The sequence below is a fragment of the Miniopterus schreibersii genome (genome assembly GCF_964146895.1).
Source record: "Miniopterus schreibersii genome assembly, chromosome: 19".
Classification (NCBI taxonomy): Eukaryota; Metazoa; Chordata; class Mammalia; order Chiroptera; family Miniopteridae; genus Miniopterus; species Miniopterus schreibersii.
In genome coordinates this window covers 34,217,865-34,237,050 of record NC_138119.1, presented here as the reverse complement: position 1 = coordinate 34,237,050, position 19,186 = coordinate 34,217,865, and the positions used below count along the sequence as shown (strand labels likewise).

At 45.4% G+C, this 19,186-nt stretch overlaps 1 long non-coding RNA gene across 2 annotated transcripts in view; it reads right to left on the bottom strand.

Annotated features, from left to right (window-relative positions):
- The window catches only part of LOC308548779, a 73,970-nt gene that overhangs the window by 15,245 nt on the left and 39,539 nt on the right, over window positions 1-19,186 (bottom strand). The window contains exon 1 of one of the 2 annotated variants that reach the window (XR_013997672.1): window positions 17,213-17,488. The exons of the other annotated variant lie outside the window; for it this stretch is intronic. This is a non-coding gene — a long non-coding RNA (uncharacterized lncRNA). Of the gene's footprint in view, window positions 1-17,212; window positions 17,489-19,186 lie in introns of those variants that run through there. 2 annotated transcript variants of the gene reach the window in all.

Here is a 19,186-nt window from a genome sequence, read left to right as displayed (position 1 = left end):
CTGTCTTTGCCATAATAGCTCCAGGAGGGTTTGTCAGAATCCTGTTCTGAAAACAATTATTTAGGAAAAAATGGGGCACTGGGAAAAAAGATCACAGGCTGCCAATTCATAAAAACCCTAACTCTAAGCAGAACTAGACTAAGTCACAGTCGTGAAGTTATTTGCAGAGACCTTTCCTCTCTTCCTTAATACCTTGCTCCCCTCTGGTGCTCTGATGGGATTTAATGCATTCATGGTGACCCCAAGCTCTTTGGCCCCTTCTATTTAATGGCAGTTTTGCCCCATTCTCCCCAGACATTGCTAGGTGACCAGCTACTCAAGAGCTCAGGTGTCCAAGGCTGAATCAAGTCCTGTCTTTGATACATTTGCATTTTAGTGTTCCTTATTTTCATAATCTGAGGACTATAGAAACTTTGGACCCCATGAAAATGACTTAATCATGTAACCACAGTCCAACTGAGAAGGAATTTGACAGGCAGCTTGTCATTTGGAAATCTCTCAATCATAGTACACAGCCTGCTATGGACGAGTGAAGTCCACACACTACTAAAATACTAATAAGAAATAATAAAATACTATCAATCATACAATCTCTGTCATTGCCATAGTTCTTAATACTTACAGAGCCCTTTAATACCTATTTATAAAACAACAGTATGAAATAGGAAAAACACAGTCTCTCCATTTTGCTGATGAGGAAACTGAGACTCAGATAAGCTGAGAATTTCCAGAAGTCACAAGGCTAGTAGGGAGCAAACGAAAGCCAAGATATTTGGCCTCCTAATTCAGTGCTCTGTCAAAATTCTGGGGAAATGGGTGCTTCCTTATGATGTCTAATATTTCTAAGGTATTTAGAAGTTCCTGTCTTTCAAATTATCTTTTAGCAAAAAGTAGCCTGTTTATCTGTTTTCCAGCCTGGTTTTACCTTTGAGATTAATTTTCTTTCTCTTTGACATGTCCTACCTTACAGCTCACGTTCCGATTTTACTTTGTTTCCATCTTGAATATTTTCTGAAGCTCAATTATCCGGGAGGAGAAATTTTACATTTTGATGAAAGTTGCAGGCTGATAATACCTCATTTACGTTTCAATTCGCAGAAAGCGCTCCACAGTCATTGCTGTTCCTCCCACTCACCCTGCCAACCCACGCCCCAGAGCAGCGACTCACGGACTTGTCCCCCATTTTTTTCAAATCATGAAAGCGAATTGAACAAGCGCTGAATCGCAGCGTTGGGACAGGGCAGGGACGCGTGCAAAGGCCTGCGGTTTAAAGAGAACTGCAGCTGTCAGCCCCAAGGTGGAAGGAAAGTCCTTCTCCAATTCCCATGCCCATCTACTTTGTTACACGGCAACGCTCCTGGGTATTTGCCATGAACTATACTAGGACATAGTCTCTACTATGTCCAGAGTCTCTGCTTTGTTCAAGGTGCTCTGATCAGTCTTTATCCCATGTCCCTGCCTCTTTCCCACATCCCAAGTCACTTTAAATAATTTTCTCACAATCTCTGTCCTTCCCTTCCTTTCTTTAGATTGTAGGGAGAGAGTAAGTGGCGGGGGGAGAGAGAGAGAGAAACACCAACCTGTCGTTCCACTCATTTATGAATTCATTGGTTGGCTTTTATATGTTCTCTGACCGGTGACCAAACCTGCAACCCTGGTGCATCAGGATGACACTCCAACCAACTAAGCTACCCAGCCAGGGCCTCTTTCCTTTCTTTCGCTCAATTGTCTTTTTCAGAAATTCTTCCCTAATTATTCGTGCTTGATCCTGATATTCCCGTTCATTGCTTCCTCTCAAAATTTACCATGTCTCTCGAAGTTTTTTCCATGATATTTTGTTGCTCTAAAATTGAGATTGAGCTTATAGAACAGGAGTTGGCAAACTGCAGGCCAAGCTGGGCCTGTGGTTCATTTTTGTAGGGATCCTGAGCTAAGAATGGTTTTTATATTTTTAAAAGATTGTAAATCCAAGCAAAGATTAATATTTCACAGAAAGAGAAGGGCCACAAAACCTAACATATTTATTATCTGGTCCTCTACAGAAAAAGTTTGTTAGTCTCTGTTCTAGACTATGAAAAACGTCTGGGCTCTTGTCTGCTGCCATCTTCAGTAATCCTATTATTCTTTGAGATTCTCCCCCCAGTCTTAAAGTAGAGTATACAGGGCAACCAGCTGAAAAAGCAAACAAATAAACAAAAACAAAAAACTGCAACCTAAAACCTCTAATAGTTTCCTTTATGTGGCATGACCATTATTAGAAAAGTTCAGAATTTTTTTTATTTCAATGTGTTGCTTTGGGGCTGGAGTTTTGGGTCAGAAAGAACAACTCTCCAGATCATGGTCATTACAGTCCCAATGTATCAGGGGTCCCCTGGAGAAGCAACACCCCCTTCTCGCCAGCCCAGGAAAGTAAGAGGAAAACAGGTAAGGTGGCGCCCGCATGTAAGGCAGCAGGAAGGCTGTGCAGGAGAAAGGCCTGAATAACTTGACCTCCCAGTGCATCCTTCGTGGTGGCAACTGGATCTCCCCAAGCCGCACCGAGATTGAAGCTGATTTTAATATTTTTCCCATATTTGAATGATACCCCCATGCTCTGCTTCCAATTCTCCTGTTAGTAGGCTGACGTGTGACTGGCGGAGTAAAGCCCCTGGAAGGCTGTGGTAGCAGGGACCCCAGGGATCAGGGTCTGGACATGCTGATCGTATGGCCCAGCCTGACTACTTCTCTGAGCCAAGTATCAAAGCCACGGTGTGTCTAAATTTGTAACAGCAGATTGTGGGAAAGCCTCCTCTAAAACCCCTGATTATTATGAGGGAAAATATGCCCTCTGCCAGTAAAACAGAATGACAGCAAACTAGCAGACAACCAACAATACACCAAAGCAAGCTTTATAGCCAAGACCTACTTAACTGTAGGCACATACTAGCTCTAAAATGAGTTAAACTCACATGCTTAGCCAGGGGCTGTGAGAGCAGATTTAGGAGACAAATACGAAAAGAGTAACAACAACAATAATAATAATGTCAAGGGAGAGAGAGACCCTTTGCCAACCCAGAGCATTGCTCTTATTAGAATTTTTTTTTTAAACCCTGAGGGTATTTTTCTCATTGCTTTACAGAGAAAGTGGAAGGGAGGGGGGGGGGAGAGAAACATCAATGTGAGAGAGATACATCAATTGACTGCCTCCTGCACTTGCCCTGACCCGGGCCAGGGACCAAACCTGCAACCAAGGTACATGCCCTTGGCTGGAATCAAACCCAGGACCCTTCATTCCAGGGGCCAACACTCACTGAGCCAAACTGGCTAGGACTCTTACTAGAATTTAAGAATATAGCAATTTTTAATAAAGATTTATTAATCTTATGTGAACTGTTGTTTTTTAATTCTAGAGCTCAGACAGGGTAATAAGATACTTGTTCAGGGCACCTAGTTATAAAGGGCAAGACAAAAAAATAGAAAAACAGGGAGAGACACTGAGAGAAAGAGCACAGATGGAATGAAATAGATGTGATTTTGACTCAAACCTGTCACCTAGAAGCCATCTAATTAAGGACAAGTTACTCACCTCTCTGAGCCTCAATGTTCTCTTCTCTCAAGTTGGAACAATACCTAATTTTCAAGGATCCTGTGAGGATTAGAGGTTCTTTTTCTAATGTGATTGGCTCATGGTTGACCCTCTAGGGAAAGGGGATGGTGTGTAGGTACCAGGCACTCTTACTTCAGAAAGCAGGGGACACGGGACACTGGAATTTTAGGCAGAGTTATAGCTGCATTTCCATGTCCTCTAGGGAGAAAGGACTGGAAAACTGGCAGTTCTCATAATGTCACTATGGGAATTCCTAGCGGCAAAAATAAAACATTTTAGCTCTGGGACCAGGACTCTGAACACAACATTTGCAAGTCAACCCCCTGCCTTCCAACGTCGCAGACCCTCAAAACTGTGCTGGTGAGTGTCCCCTTCGGCCTCTAACCTTGATCTCCAGCTTTCTCACCTCCTCAGCCTCCTGGCAACCTCCTAAACACATTCACACGATAAGAGATATTCCTGTCTGAGAGCAGGGCTTAGGGAAGGAATAAATGAAGCAAAGAGGAAAACATGTTACCAAAATTTCACCGGCCTGAAGTCTCCGCCCATGCCCAGCACTGTGGCTCTCTCTTAAGGTGACCAGGTAAAACCTCTGTTCCAGGTGTGCAAAGTCTCTGGTATTATCAGGAACAAAAATACAACCTGATATTTGTAGAATCGCGCTGGGAAGCAATAAGGCATGCCTTAGTGCAGGTGACTAGGGACAGAGCCTATGGCTTAGCAACCTTAGTCCCAAGCACATGATCTTCTCTTTCTCTGACTTTTCCGTTTCCTTCAACCTTCTGTTTGTGTCTACTGCAACCAGATTTGTGCCTTCCTGTGAAATAGCACAACCAATATTCCGCACTCTGAGGTTAACTTCATGCCATTACAGCTGGTGTTGTGCCTGCTTTATGACCCGGCCACCAGCCGTCCTTCCACCTCGCCTCCCTGCAGGCCTAGCTGTGCTTCCACGCCCGCAGAAAGCCACCACTCGCAGAGTCCTGAGGCCTCTTCTGTCTCTATCCTTCCTTCACATCTGTGCCCCCCAGGCTGTCACTTAGGTCACTCCAACTGTCAGCTTTCTCCACGTTTGTACACAGGCTGCTAATTGCTGCTAGAGAAAAGTCACACAACGATAAACTAATGACACGCTTTATCTGTTTTCTCCACACCTCTCCACAAATGTACTTTTTCCTACTCAGCTAACTCCAGATTTCAATAATATCTGCGTCAATATTTCCTCAGCTCCTCAGATATTCATCCCTCTTCACGTGAGGTCCCCCTCACCTACTCCACAGAAGTCGGGGATCCACTGGGCAGGGGGCCCTCAGCTCTCTGACTATAATGGGTTGACGATGGCGTCCAAAAGATACGTCTAGATCCTGACGCTTGAAACCTGTGAATGTGACCCTATTCGGAAAAAGATTCTTTGCAGGTGTAATCAACTAAGCTAAGGGTCTCAAGATGAGATCATCCTGGATTTAGGGTGAGCCCTAAATCCAACGGCAGGCGTCCTTCAAAGAGAAAGGTGGAGAGAGATCTGAGATGCAGAGAAGCCAGCCACGTGGAGACGGGCAGAGGTTGGAGGTACACAGCCCCTTCCGAGGGGGTGAGATGTGGACGGTGCCTTGATTTTGGACTCTTGGCTTGCAAAACTGTGAGAGAATAAATTTCTGTTGTTGGTAAGCCGCCCAGTTTGAGGTAATTTGTTACGGCAGCCCTCGGAAACGAGAAACGCTCGCCCAGCCGACACTTACCTACACCCGTGCCTGCCCGTTTCCCTTCTCTGCCGTTGCCATAGCCTCCAGCTAGGCCGGGGCTCCCACAATAAGGCCTCGTGAGTAACGATGCCAGTCTCAAGGGAGATGCCCGGGCACGAACCTCAGCTCCACCATTTATCACGTGGGCTTAGTTACTCACCCCAGTCTGTGCCTCAGTGTTTTCATCTTAAAAATGGGATGATGATAGTAGTACCTCTCTCAGAGATACTGTGTAAGAGTTAAATTAGGTAATGCTTTTAGAATAGTTCCTAAACAACCAAGAGCACAATAAATGATCATCATCATCATCATCATCATCTCTGGCTGCCTCTTCAGGGACTAAACTATCTATTGAGCACTCTCTCTCTTAATCCATCAGTCTTCTTTTTCTTTATGGGGTAATTTTCTTGAGCATTTAAACATTCTCAACCATTCCCTTTCCAAAAAAACCAAAACAAAACAATATCACCCCCTTAGTCAGGCCTCTCCCACCAGCTCCCACCCCATCCAAAAAGTCCATTTCATAACAAGTATTTTATCTTAATGCCTTTACCGCCTCCACTTCCTCACCCCTACTCACTAAAATCGAGTCACTCTGCTGGATCTGCACTCGACCAGACCACATACTGCTGATTCATAAAGAAAACACCAGGCCTATCGGCCACATTTGACACTTGCACATGCTCTTCCCGTGGGAAAAGCTTCCTTTCATCGGCTCTGGCTGCAGCCCTCCTGGTTTCCTTCCAGCTTTCCTGACGGATCTGATTTGTTGCCTTCTACCTTCTCTAACAAATCTCTAAATGATTGGCTCCTCGGGGCTCCTTCTCAGTCATTCTTCTTTCTCGCTCTGCATTTGATGAGATATTAATCACCCACAAAACATCAATTTACTCTCAACAGACTAATCATTCCTAATTTGTATCTCTGGCCCAGATTTCTCCTCAGAGTTCCCGGTTCATGTGTCTAATTGCTCACTAGACTTACACACCTACACACTTTAAACTCAAATTCAACATGTCTGAAGGGAAAATGTCCACCTTCCCTGGCCATTTTGAGAATCTACTTTTCCAGTAACCCCGTCTCATTAAATGGTATTTCCTTTTACCTATTTGCTCAAGGTAAAAAGCTGAGTCCATCTTGGACTCTTTTATTTACTTCTAATGACTAATTTCTACCAAGTTTTTTCCATTCAACATCTTAAGCATCTATCAGATTAATTCACTTCTCTCCTTCTCAGTGGAAAAGAAGCCAATGCCACGTCACACATACCTTTACATTAATGTTCAATCTGGCTTCCCTTCAGCCCTTCTCAAAATTTTATCTAGAATAATGCTTCCAGAATATAAATCCAAGCGTGGTCACCACCACCTCTCCGCATGCCCCTGCCACACAGACACATGCATTTAAAATCTTTCATTGGCTGTTAATTCGGTAATTGCTCTTAGAATAAAATCCAGGCTCTTCCAAAAGGCTTAACAGCCTCTCCACTATCTGGCTCTCAACATCACGCTTCCGCCCCATCGCCTGCCTGGTGTCTTTTTGGCTTCCCCTTTTTTCATGGTTTAATAACACTTCTTCCTAGAGGACCTCCAGGACTTTCTAGCTTCTAGATATTCCAGAGCATTCTCTGTAGTTCCCCCAGCAGAGAGCTCAGCAGAACTTGCTGGGCTGACTTAATCAATGTCCATTTTCCACACTGAGTAGCCAACTCTGTGAGACCATGCCTGGCTTGTTCCTTAAATGACTCCATACCCTCAAAGCTCCTGGCACAGGATGCACGTAATAAAGACGGACTGAGTAAATGAGCCAACGCTCCGTTCCTTGTGAATGACTTAGTACTTTATTCTGGCATTTCTCCAAATTCCTTATGAATCATGACTGAATTTGTATATGTAAAGTGACCATAATTAATAAGAGTTATTGCTTGAATTAAAGAAAGAGAAGCCATCAGAGTAATTTTATTATCCCTAAACTCTTCTATAAAATAAGTTCATTTGAAGGAAAGGAATGATTTAATGAAAACCTAGAAACTAGGAGCAGTTTAGTGGTGTGACCTAGAAACCTTGAAGAAAAAGTTTTAATGGACACTATACTCAAGTTAAGATAGACTATAAAAAAGATCACTTATAGCAGACTAGTTTCCCGAAATGTCAGGTTAGAAATGATAAAGAAACACATATTTTAGTTAAAGAACTCAAAAGAGAAGATTTTTGAGACAAGAAGCGGGTGAGCAACAAGATCCGAATGTAAGGGATTGTAAATAATACATCTCTTAATCTGGAAAATGTTGGTCTCTGCCTCATCTATAATTCCTACATCTTGAATAACCTACTTACCATTTGTGCCATTTCCAGTCATTCTGATCCTAAATGCATTGAAACAGGATAGATAGGATCTTTGACCAAAATCAAGCCAGGGAAAAACACACACATTATAATGTTCCTGATGTACTACACAAACGAAATAAAAAAGTATCTAAAAATGAAACTCACAAATCATGGGGGACATGCTGTAGGTAAGAACACTGCCTTTTCAGAGACTAAAGGTTTCGATTCTGCGTTGGAAAAATCCGGCCGGCGATGCCGAGCATGCTTCCCAGCGGGTGGCGCCCTGAACCAATTAATGTGAAACACAAGTGGCAATGTACACGTCCACTTACCTACCCTTTAAGCATTAAAATCACCTCCCTTTTGATATATATATATTCTGATCACACTCAGGGGATTGTGGAATCCATGCCCTCTGTAAAAACACACATAAACATGTGCATGGGCACATTTCTCTCTCTAAATATATACACACACATATACATATATACACATACACATACAAATACACATATACATACACATACATATACATATACTTATACATATACACATACAAATTGAATCTGTTTCTCAGGGCCAATCCAGGTTCTCCAAATGGGTCTTTGACACTGCCTAGTAAATATTCCACATTTTTCTGCGATATTATTCTCTCTCCACAAAACTAACCCAATGTTCTATGTTCCCTTCAAAAACCCAACAGCCTTTTTCTCAGCCATTCTCTGAAGATGATGTGACTATTAATTTAAAAGAAGAAAAAATAGAGCCCTGGTCAGTTTTGCTCAATGGTTAGAGCATCGGCCCCCAGACCAAAGGGCCTCAGGTTTGATTCCCTGTCGAGGGCGGTCGGGGGCACTACCTGGGTTGCAGGCTCGACCTCCGGCCCGACCCCGTGCAGAAGGCAACCAGCTGATGTGTCTCTCTCACATCCATGTCTCTCTCTCTCCCCGCCCCCTCCACGCTCTAAAAATCAGTGGGAAAATATCCTCAGGTCAGGATTAACAAAACAAAGGGAAAAAAGAGAAAAAGCAAAAGACAGAGAAAATGATGGGGAGGAAAAGAAGAGCTCCCCCAGCAGAGGGTGACCTTTCCTTTCCTTCCAGTGCTACACGTGCACCTCTGCACCTGCACACACCCGCCCGCCTCCCGCTCTCCCTCCTCCAGCCACAGGGGAGCTGGCTCTGCGGTTCCCGGGTTCCCCCTGCGCTGTCCCTCTCCCCCCCCTCAGAAACCTTGGCTATCATTTATGCCTAATTTTTTGGTCTCTCTCTTGAATATTCATAACTCTCTTTCTCAATGATTTCCTTCCTAATAGCTTTCAAATTAGCTCAAGTCTCTCCCACTAAAAAGCAAATTTAAAAAAATGGTTAGAGGTTACAAATTTGATCACGAGTTAATCACTGTTGAAACTGAGCAGTGTGGGTTCATAACACTACGCTGTCTAATTTTATTTATGTTTAGAATTTTCCATAATTAAAAGTTCTTAAGAAAAAAAAATTGTTTGCCTGCTCGTGCCTTCTGGATCGCCACCTTCTCCGCGGGCCTTCTCCGCTGAACTTCTACCAAAACGGTTGCCTACTGGCGTGTTTTCAGTGTCCTGGCTTCCCACACCCTCTGCAGGCCACTCGGTCTGGCGTCTTGACCTGTTACTCCATAGACCCTGAAACAACCGCCACCACTAATTTCCATGTCACTTAATCTAATGTATGATTTTCAGTTACCATCCTTCTTGGCTTCTCAGTGCACACTGTGCCCAAGCAGGTTCCTTCCTGCGCACGCCCTTCCTGTGGCCATGGTAAGGCTCCAGCTTCCCTGTGACCTCTGGGCCACGGCTCTTCTAATTCCTTCTCTAGCAGATGTTGGAGTTGCTCTTAGTCCATGTCTAAGCCTCTCTTCTCACTCTACACTTTCTCTCTCCTAGGTGATCTTATTCGTTCTATGGCTTCAAATTCCACCAACGTGCAGATGACTCCCCAAATCAAAGGATAATTCAGACCCTGACCCAGCTCTCAGCTTCATACGTGCTTGATGCCTTCTCTTGGATATCTCAAAAGCACCTCATATTTGAAGCTCAAAAGTAAATTCACCATTTCCTCCCCCAAACCTGGTCTTCTTCCAGTGTTTCTTATCTTGGTCAATGTAATGCAAGCCAGAAATCTTGGCACCATCCTTAACGACTTCCTCTTTCTACAATTTCTAATCCATCACCAAATCCTACGCATTTTAGCTCACAAATATCTCTAAAACCACTTCTCTCTCCACCACTACCACCACCATCATCCCCCTAACCCAGGCTAGCATAACTTCTCACAACAACTGGCAGTAACTGCTGATTCCGTTCCAGCCCTGTCCTGGCACCCTTCCTCTCTGCTCTCCGAGCAGCAGCTGGAGTAAGCTTTCTAAAATGCAAATCTAATCATGGTATTCTCTGGCTTAAAATTCTCCAGTGGTTTTCCTTTGTCTGGTAAGGGCAAAACCCCCTACACTTACCACCAGGCCCTGTGGGGTCAGCCTCCTGCCTGTCTCTCCAACTTCATTTCTCCCCAGTTTCTGCCTCATTCTCTGTAGCAAAACCAACTTGCTTTTCAGTCGTATGATCTCCTTCCCAGCACAAGACCTTTGTGTCCCTGTTCCTGTCTGGAAAGCTCCTTCTTTCATTCTTTGCCTCATTATTTTCTATGATCTTTCAGACTCAAGCCAAGAGACACTTCCTGGCAGAAGCTTTTCCCAGCCTCTCTGAAGAGGTCAGTTCCCCACCATAAACTTTCTTTGCTCCATAGATCTCTCCTTCATTCACAGCTGAAGTTTTACATATATTTGTGTGATAATTTCTGTCTCTTTTTGCTCATCACTGTATTCCAGTACCTAGTTCAACATTTTGCACATAGTAGGTACTAAATAAATATTTGTTGAATAAATAAATTAATGTTTATTTCCTGTTCAGGTTTCTGTCAACTTAACCTGTCTCTGAACTATCTCCCCTTCATCTCTGGGTGGATACTCAGGGAGCACAAACTCATTTTTAATGCTAATCTATTTCTGTGCTTTTATGACTAGGGTATGCCCAACAACACCCCTATGTGCGGCATGCGAGGGATCACTTTTACTCTAAGATTTGGGGCCTTAAATTTTTCATACTTAGAAAATTCAGGTACAATGAAATAGAACCCAAACTGTTTACTACAATGTAGCGTAAAGTGTAAGACTTCAAAAAAGTGTACTACTTGGCAAAGACCACGTTGAGCTCTGCTTCTGACACCTTGGGGTAAGCAATCATGCACGTTCCTCCTTTTAACGGCATACTTAAGTACAAACATTTAGAAAGCACTGTTAGAAGTTTGAACATAATTAGAAAAGAAATAGTTTCATATTCAAAATAAACATAATTGGTTCTAAATTGCCCGCTATTTTCAATGGTACCATCTCCGGCCTCAAAAGTGGCCAGTAGATGTAGCAAAAGGAAGAGAAGATTATTAAGGGTTGTTGGTGACTCCCAGAAGATGCCCATCCGAGGCTCAGGACTGAGCTGGGTCCATGGCAGGGAAGGCGCCCAGAAAGGGCCCCGACCAGAAACACAACAGCTGAGATCTGGTCTCCTCTCTCCTCCCAGCTCCTCAGGAATTTGTTTTTAGTCTGATTTCACTCCTGAGTCACCTGTGTACCTTCTCTAGATAGATACACTCGTCCCTCATCCTTGGTTTTAAAGCCCTGCGTTGCTCCCTGCAGAAAAGGCATCGTGTGACCGTCTCCACAGCGCCTGTGAAACCTTGTTCCCAGGGCTGGACTAGGGCCTGCTGCAAAGTTTCTATGCTCATAGCCCCAGAAAGAAATCCAGGGCTCCCACCATTACTACAGGGCAGAGAAAGTTCTCTTGGAGGGTAACTATCGTCAGAGACATATTATGAATTTCTTACTCCCCTTAGCACTGCACTTTATCCTAGCATTTTCAAGGGACAGAAAAATGAGGCCCATGGCTAAGCCCCCAAACCCACAATCTAAAAGAAACCAGCATGATGCCTGCAGCCTGAAGAGCCTGTTGGAAAGAACTGTTCATAAGCAAAGCAAGCTAGCATTGTTTTTGCACTTACCATGTATGTAAGTACACAGACACTTTTACCTTGTACCTTATTTAATCCTAGGTATTATTATATTGGCTCATTTTCTAGATGAGGAAATCAAGGCTCAAGAGACCTACTGTGTGCCCAGTTGTACAAGTAAACAGCAAGGCCTCAGATGCAGACCAAGGTCCGTGTCATTCCCACAAAGTTGCTTTTTCCACTAAGCTCATGTTTCCAGCTTCTGTCCATGTCTCACCATTTGTTCTCTCAACAGAACCATCACAGAACATCACTATTGCAAAAGCGAAAGATCCAAGTTCCAAGGAAGACACAGAGATGTTAAGACGTTCTGTCCCGTTATAATTTAGAGGAACTAAGCACTTGGACACTGAAATAGTGTTGGGAGAGTAAGTTCCATTTGCTATGGCCTTTAAATACAAACAAAATAAACATTTCTACTAGTAAGGAGCAGCCATTGTGATGACAATAAATAAGAATCACTACTTCCCAGGCAGACATGCGTGACCCACGCTGAGTCAGCCCCCAAAGACGGTAAATCACTTGTAGGCGCGTCACTACAAAACCCTCCACTTCCAGTGGTACCAGATTTGCCTCCACCTCTCTTTGCTGCTTCTAACAGGCTCTGGGTCCAGCAAATGTGCAAACCTTCTCCCATCCCCAACCAAGTTTATTTTCCACCAACAGCTAAAAATGTGCCTTTTAACACATATATCACATTCTTTCACTCCTCTGCTCAAACTCACCAATGGTTTTCATTAACATGAAGGAAACCTGACCTACAAACAAGCCTTACGTCATTGCTTGCCAGTGGGTCTGGAATTGCCCTTAGAAAATGGTTTGAAAATTTGGTGGAGTAGCTTTTGTTTTCATGATGATGGGGACCAGAATTAGCTGAAGCGAGGAAGGGTAGCTGGGATCCTGCAATGTGCAAGTGCATCTTACACAAAGAAGACTTACCTTGTGTTGTGTATTTATTTTGAATGACCTAATAAAAACTTAGCTGTTGGCATCTGAGCCTAGACTCTAACTCATTTTCATATATAAATATAAAGAGTTTCTGGTTTAAAACTTCTTTAAATACCCAGAAATGTAAAATACTGTGTATTTTGCCAGAAGAGTTCATTTGTTTTGATCATAAATTTATCAAGAAATTTTCAGCAGTTTGGAAAATTGCAACATTGATGATGAATGACATGCCTCATGATAGCTGTCAGCAATGCAACATGCTAGCATTAGTATAAATATAAATATAAAAATAACATAAATATAAAACCTGTTGCATTGAAAGTAAGTCTTCAAATTGGTACAAGTCTGTTAGTGTGGCATTTACATATTAAAATATATATTATTCATTACAAATTTTTTTATTTCTCTCATTTTACAAGTAAAATATTATTTGATTTCTTTTAATTATATGTGTAGGAAGCGTATATTAATTACCCATGAGTTTCACTGCAGGAGGGTAAAGGAGAAGTGAAAAAGTACTGGACTTCTGCAAGGCACATTTGGATGTGATAAGGCGGAGGGCGCTGTCCTATATGACAGCCCACATCAGTCTCTGAGACTAACTCGCCCGTCGCTCGCTCCGTTCCAGCCACACGGTCGCCTGTGCTTCTCTCCGAGCCATGAAGCTCCAGCCCACCTCGGGGTCCCTGTTCCTGCTTCTCCGTCTGAAACGCCCACCCTTCAATCTCCTTGACCTCGCTCGCTCGCTTCGAGCCTCTTCACTCAGATGTTACCTCCTCTGAGAGGTCTTCTGTGACAACCACGCTTCACATTGCTCTACCCCGTGTCATCAGGTAAGTCCCTCCAGCACGTACAGTAGCTCCCCTTATCCCTAGGCGGATGCCCGAAGCCACGGACAACGCCAAACCCTATACATACTGTTTATTCCTGTATAGACATGCATATTTATAATGAAGTTTAATTAAAAATTAGGCACAGTAAGAAATGAACAGCAATAACTAATAATCAAATAAAACGATTGTAACAATACGCTGTAATAAAAGTTATGTGAATGGATTTGGGGCCCTTATTAAGTAAGATCAGCACAAACACCGTAATAGCTTGACAGCCACCCTGATAACTAAGGCGGCTGCTAAGCGCTTCATGGGGGGGGCGTTTAAAGCATGGGTGTGCTGGACGAGCGAGGACTCTTCGTGGGCGGGATGGAGTGGGGAGGTTTGAGAATTTGTCACACTCCTCAGAATGGCCTGCAGTTTAAAACTTATGAGTTGTTTATTTCCAGAATTTGCCATTTAGTATCTTCGGACCATGGTTGACCACGGGAACCTGAAACTGAGGAAAGCAAAAGCCTGGATAAAAGGAGCCCACTGCATCTCTACTACAATTCTATTATAGTGTCATTTCACTATCTGTTCTTTTCTCTACCGTGAGAGTGCGCACTCCGCGACAGGTGGGCCGCTGCTGTTTTGGATCTCAGCGCCTGGAACACGGAAAGTGGCACAAAGTGGGCGCTTGATGGATATTTGGAAAGTGAGTGAATTAATGCACGAAGATATTGCCTGTGTTTGTGATCCCTGGGAGCTATGTCTCTTTCTCTTTCTTATATTCATAATTTATAGCCAATCTAAGTCAGCATCAATTCTTTCAAATATATCAATCAAATGCCTACCATATTTCAGGCACTGAGAATACAGTAATAAATAAGACACATTCTGCTGTCATTCTTTGTAATCAACGATCAGCTCCAAACCTGTGAAGCATTTGAGTTCCACAGTGAAGTAACTTTACAAAAGCCCACTCGTCTCTATTTTATATTCTATCTTTAAAACACAGTAATTACAATATTCACAAATTAGGAGCTCGCTCTCAGTATTAAAGAATAATAAAACTGCTACCACATACAGAGGAATTTCAACCAATGTGGAAAATCTTGCCCCCAGTCCCGCGATGCTCTTCTCCAAGTCCCCGAAAAAGCACCCCTCAGACACCGCGGGGGCTGAAGCCTGGGTGATGTTTGAGCTGGTGTAAGCTTCTAGTTCCCATAAGTAGTATAGCCAGCAGGTACCTAGACCTATCTGCCCAGATGAAGTCCCCACCTAAGGCACAGAGGGTCCATCTGTCCTCTGACGGACTCCACCAGCTGGGAAAGTCCAATCTAGCCTCTTTCTTAGGGGAGCACAGTCCACATCAGCCCCAGTGGAAGGCAGACAGTCACCCCGGATGCTCCGGCAGGGCTGATTGTCCAGGCCCATTTATTTCCCTCTTTGCGGCCATGTACTTTCTTACCTGTCGAGGAGAGAGACAAAAGCCACGAGAACATTAACATAGCCTGTACATCTGTACAGAGTTGCACAGGGCACTCTCTCATTCATTTTCACATTGGGAGGATACATAATATAAATAAGCAAATTAAAGTTTGGAGAGGTTTAGCAGCTTGACAAAACTGCAGCTTGAACCAATGTCTTCTGGTTTCCAGTTAGAAAACGAAACAATTGACTAAAATCAGGTTTGAGGGATTGTCTGCGGGTCTTAATTCTCACCAGTATAGAATTTCACCCAAGGAACTGGCTAGGTTGCACTCTGGTCAAACATCTGAACTCGTGTCAGTTTGATGTCTACTTGGGTACACACCTCCTCTCAGTTCCCAACCCCCACTCCTAACCTCCACAATTCCATGAAGTCTCTATTCCTAGAAGCTTCTAGATTTGAACAAACCTTAATGTGGGCCGTGATCAACCTAGACCTTTGCCCCAACCTTGAAGGGTGACAGAGGGGACACCTCATTATTTCTCCTTACTGTCAAGCAGTCCCATTGCTATCAAATGATGCAAGAGACACTTGAAAGACGGAGTATTCCACATATGGTTGAAAAATGTAAAAGCCCCTTCTCTAAACTCCCTATCCCCACCCCCATTCCTGGTCCCCTCCCCACACACTAATTTTTCCTTTCAGGCCAAAGCTTAAGCAAAAATTTCTAGGATAGGCTGAGCTAGCAATAAAAGACAGGCTCCAGAGGGTCTGCACAGGAATTTCTGGCCCACAGAAGCATCCTCCAAAGGGCATGTCCATGAGACTGACAGGGATAGTTAATATCTGAATTGGGCTCCACCGAGGTAACTCAGGGAGGGAAAGCTATGTGGGCTCTTACTACAAGAATTGTAAGTCTTTAAAGAGCCGGCACTACTTCAAAAGGATTTCAGGAATTTCAATTTGCTACAAACGTGCACAAGTCCAAAAGGCGAAAGTATTGGTCTCCCTCCAGAGCCCTCCTGTCTGCTCTGCCAACTCCTACCTCTTGGTATGGTGTTGGTGCGGTTAAATTGTGCGTGGACGCTCCCCCTTCACCCCACCCCAGCTTCCTCAGAGCCGAACGCATGGCTGGCTGTGTCCTCTGGTCACCTGTCAAGAGCCCCAAGTGGGAAATATGTTGACTCCTCAGCAGTGGAAGGGAAGACATGCCTCCCCGGATTTCCTGGGTTCACGGGAGGTGAAGGTCAGTTCCTGGCTCGGGTGACACCCTCTAGCTAACCGGCAGGCAGCAGGCTGCAATACGCAAGGGGCAGAGAGCCAGGCCAGCCCAAACTAGAAACCCAGGCTCCCTCCCGATCTTGCCCAAGGTGAGGCAGGAAAAGAGAGCAGAAGTGAACGGGGCATGAGAGAGGTGGTGAGAAGATGGCCTGTTGGAAACCAGGGATTGCAAAAATGACATTTGGATACAGCCCTCAGAACTTGCCTTGCAAACAGGAAAAGCTGCAAACTTTTCACAGCAGCGAGCATTTAAGCACAAGACCTTCGGGTTTCCCCCGACGAGTCACCTGCCCCTGGCGATCAGTGCGCTGCTGTGTAGCGTCCCACCGAGACAAAGAGCAGCGGCTACAGCCCAGCCTGCAGGTGAGGAGGCGGGAGCCCCAGTGATGCGAATGCACAGGTGACAGGGACAGCACCAGAAATCACCCCCGCGTGACCCCGTCCCTCTCCCGACCTGTCCAGGTCAAGGTGGCGGCTACCTTAGAGGACAGCTGGACATTTCCTCACCGGCACATGGTACAATCTGCCTTTTTGTGCTTTCAGAGGCAAACCGTTCTGGTCCCAGAACCGGTGGCCCGGCATCCCGGTCACTGTGGACCAGCGATTCCCCCCGAAGCAGAAGATGCAGTGGCTGAGTCGTTCAGGCTGAGCAGAGATGCGGCCGACGTCTGAGCCTCGCTAACAGTGAGACTCGGCGAGGGAGGGGCAGAGAATGAATGGAGGAAATAATGGAAGAGAGGGGAGGCCCAGGATTCCCAAGCAAAGGGGCTTCCTTCCTCGGCCCCGAGCCTCCAGGGAGGGATAAATATAATTACGAGCCTAGCGTGAGAGCATAAAAATTAAAAGGGGAACTCGCCAGGTGACCATCTCTGCCGGGACTCGAACCCGGAACCTCTGGATTAGAAGTCCAGCGCGCTCGTCCATTGCGCCACAGAGACCTCACCACTTCCACAGCATCAGCACCAGAACTGAAAAGGCACATACCTTCTGCATCACAGAGCCATCTCAGCATCCTGCCCGCTCCGCGGGTGGGACACGGGCAGCTGGAAAATCTGGCGTGGAGATCGCGCAGCCGGCTCCGTCCGGGCTCTCCTCCCTCCTGCGGGGTCCTCGGGTCCTCGGGGCCCTGGGGAACGGGGGGTCCCTCTCCCAGCCCCGGAGTCCCTGCCCGCGTGGGACAGAGCTGGAGCCTCTGCTGCCCTTCCCGCCGCGCCCCTGAGGGAGGAACAGGGCACAGGCTCAGCATCCCCGCGCCGGCCCGCGGAGCCCAGCGGAGCCCAGCGGAGCCGCCCCTCCCACCGCCGCAGCTGCCCCCGTCCCGCCCCCGGAGGGGCTGGGGATTCGGGAAAACCCTGGGCCTGCGAGACAAAGGAGTCGCTCGGTCAGGAAACGGCGGGAAGCCGGCCGAGGCTGCAGGGAGGCCGCCTCGGGACTCGCCCGGTTCTCGGCTCGGAGAGCTGTGCTCGCCAAGCCTGGGAAGAGGCGCTGGGAGCCTGAGATGCTCCTTCAGCATCTTCACGTGGATGAAGGGTGCGGGAGGAGACAGAGCAGTGGTGAGTGTGTGTGTACAGAGTGTGCGTGCGTGTGTGTGTGTGTGAGAGAGAGAGCGAGCGCGAGCTTGCACACGGGAGGAGGGGTGAGAGTGGCAGCTCCCTAATGAAATGCAGATGGCCCTCACCCGGCCCTCTAAGAATACCTGTTTCCCCTCCCCCTGCCTTCCCTAGCTGCAAGCCTGTCATTTTCCTTCCCAAGGCTGCCTCCCTTAAAGAATGAGGATTTCTCAGCTGCCTGGGCTTGCTAGAGGCTTCCTAGGAAAATCAAAGTGACCATCCTTTCATAACCATACACAGGGGTGGGCAAGTGTAGGTTTCCAATTGTAATACAAATAAATAATGCAGTAATTAATAAATAATAATACAAGAATAAACTCTGTGTTTCCTATACTCACAACTGTAAACTTACTTTTGCCCACCCCTGTATAAAGGCCTTCATAGCAGCAGCCCAGATCCAAAAAAATAGTTCCTATTTTTAAAAGCTTCCTAGAGAAGACAAATCCACAATCACTGTTGGCTATAGGTTCCACTATGCCAGTTCTTCTGAATGCCTAATCTAAGTCCTTCTTACCTCACCTTCAGCTCATTTATTTTTCCTATTTGATTCCCAGATACATCAAGAGACAATTGTCCTCTATGTTCCAATGACAATGCATTAATTTAAAGACTTCGAGTCAGCATTCACCACAGCAATCCCACTCAAAAGGTTACAATAAAAGCAGAAAGCTGGCTTGGACTCCCTCTTCTTTCACAGTGTGTGCTTCTATGGCCCACAGCTCTGGACACCGCCAACCGACTTCAATAGTAACTCGAAATAGTTCTTTGTAACCTGTGAGACCAGGTGACGGCCAAGTGAAGAGCAATTGGACAATATGAAGAGCTTCATTTGAAAGATCTTTAAAGACCCTTCTAACTCTAAGACTATATTCACAATATCTCACACTTCCCTACCCATTCATATAGCCCCAAGAATGAGCTCTGAGAGAACAGGACCAAAGTGATTCAGTCAGGTTGGAATGCAAGGAGGAGACTCGGACATCTGGGGAAAAGCAGATTCTCCACCAAACACGCCTCCCATCTAGGACCTAGACAGGAGCTCAGAAAAGTAAAACCGATGGTGTATATAATAAACCTACAACAAGGAAACACAGAATAGACCTTTCTTAGCACATTTACCCTAGGCAACTCCAAGAACCTGGCACAGAGAACACAGTGCTAGCCAGAGATTGTATTGCTTTGAGTGCCTACTAACAAGGTGTTGGTTAAATAAATTGTCAGGAGGTCCCTGTGCCTGTAAAGGGAAGCTCAGCTCTACAGGCCACCCATGAACCACTCGAATGCAATTCAAGTTCTCAGGACACTTCCCACCGGGCGTGCTCGATGTTCTCTCTGACGCAGACACATG